Raw genomic sequence first — 1,967 nt, 5'->3', positions numbered from 1 at the left:
TCATCTCTGCCAAGAAATTTGGAAGACAACTATCTGGCTGACTGATTGGAAGACATCCATATTTGTGCCCATTCCAAAGAGAGGTGACCCAGTGGAATGCAGAAATCATCAGACAATCACTTTGATATGTCAAGCAAGCAAAGTTTTGCTAAAGGTAATACAGAAAAGGATACAATCATACATTGACAGAGAACTTCCAGAGGTTCAAGCTGGATTCAGAAGAGGTCGTGGAAAGAGAGATTATCATTGCTGGTGTCCGATGGATCTTGGATGAAAGCAGAGACCATCAGAAAGATGTTTACCTGTGCTTTGTTGACTATACAAAGGCTTTCGATTGTGTGGATCATGACAAGCTATGGACATCATTGTGACGTATTAGTATTCCAGAACACTTAATTGTACTCATGAGGAATCTGTACCTGGACAAAGAAGCAGTTGTTCGAACAGAGCATGGGAACACTGAATATTTTAAAATTAAGAAAGGTGTATGACACTGTTGTATTCGTTCACCATACTTATTCAACCTGTATGCTGAGCAAATAATACGAGAAGCTAGGTCCTATGAAGAAAAATGTGGCATCAGGATTGAAGGAAGAGTCATTAACAATCTGCGATCTGCAGATGACACAACCTTACTTGCTGAAAGTGAAGAGGACTTAAAACATTTACTGATGAAGGTCAAAGAGCACAGCCTTCGGTATGGAGTACATCTCAATGTCAAGAAAACAAAAATCCTCACCACTGGACCAATAAACAACATTCTTATCAACGGAGAAAAGATTGAAGTTGTCAAGGACTCCATTCTTCTTGGATCAACTATCAACACTCACGGAAGTAGCAGTCAAGAGATCAGATGACATATTGCATTAGGCAAATCTGATGCACAGGTACTTTTTTCTAAAGTGTTGAAGAGCAAAGATGTCAGCTTGAGGACTAAGGTGCGCCTGACCCAAGCCATGTTATTTTCAATAACCTCATATGGGTGCAAAAGCTGGGCAGTGAATAAGGAAGATTGTAGAATAATTGATACTTTTGAATCATGGTGTTGGAGGAGAATACTAAAAGTGACATGGTCTGCCAAAAGAACCAATAGATCTGTTTTGGAAGAAGTGCAGTCAGAGTGCTCCTTAGAGGCCAAGATGGTCAAACTTCGTCAACCCTGTGTACCAAAGACCTGGGAATGATCCTCACTGTCAGCCACATATTTTTAATTGCCTCATATATATGTCAAAGTTGCATAATGCAAAAGACAGACTTAGAAGAATGTATGCATTTGAATTATAGTGTTGGAGAAAAATATTCAAAATATCATGGACTGCCAGATTTATTAACAAATCTGTTCATAGATGCACAGTTAGAATGCACATCACAAGACCGGTTGGTGATACTTCATCTTTCATACTTTGGTCAATGTGTCAGGATGGATCCATCTTTGAAAAAAGACATAATTTTTGGTAAAGTGAAAGTCTGTGAAAAAGAGGAAGACTTCCAACTAGATGGATTGACACTCTGGCAGAAACATGAATTTAAATGTATGTGAGGATGACACAGGACTGGGCAGTGTTTCATTTTGTTGTACATAAGTTACTATAAGTCAAAACAAAGACAAATGCACCTAACAAAAGCAACAGTCATGATCCAAAGAGCTGTCATTGACTGATTTCATAGATCACCAGATGTCTACTGCAACAGATTTGTCTACTGCAAGATGTCCTTTGATTTATTTTTTGGTTTTGCTCGCAGAGTTATGTACTTATGAGACATGTACATATATATATTTCCCAGTCTTCCTCCCTTTTCCTTTCAGCCTATGTCTCAATCCTAGTATCTAACAGAATCCTATTCTTCCTAGAATGTGTATATTCCCTTTAGCCCATGCCTCCCTGAGACTTCTCCTATTTTCATTATTCTTCTTCCATCCTCCTTCTTCTTTTCTATTTCTCTCCTCATGAGATGAATTAATATAT

This window comes from Chrysochloris asiatica, unplaced genomic scaffold, assembly GCF_000296735.1.
Source record: "Chrysochloris asiatica unplaced genomic scaffold, ChrAsi1.0 scaffold00493, whole genome shotgun sequence".
NCBI classification, from domain to species: Eukaryota; Metazoa; Chordata; class Mammalia; order Afrosoricida; family Chrysochloridae; genus Chrysochloris; species Chrysochloris asiatica.
This window is presented reverse-complemented; position numbering follows the sequence as displayed.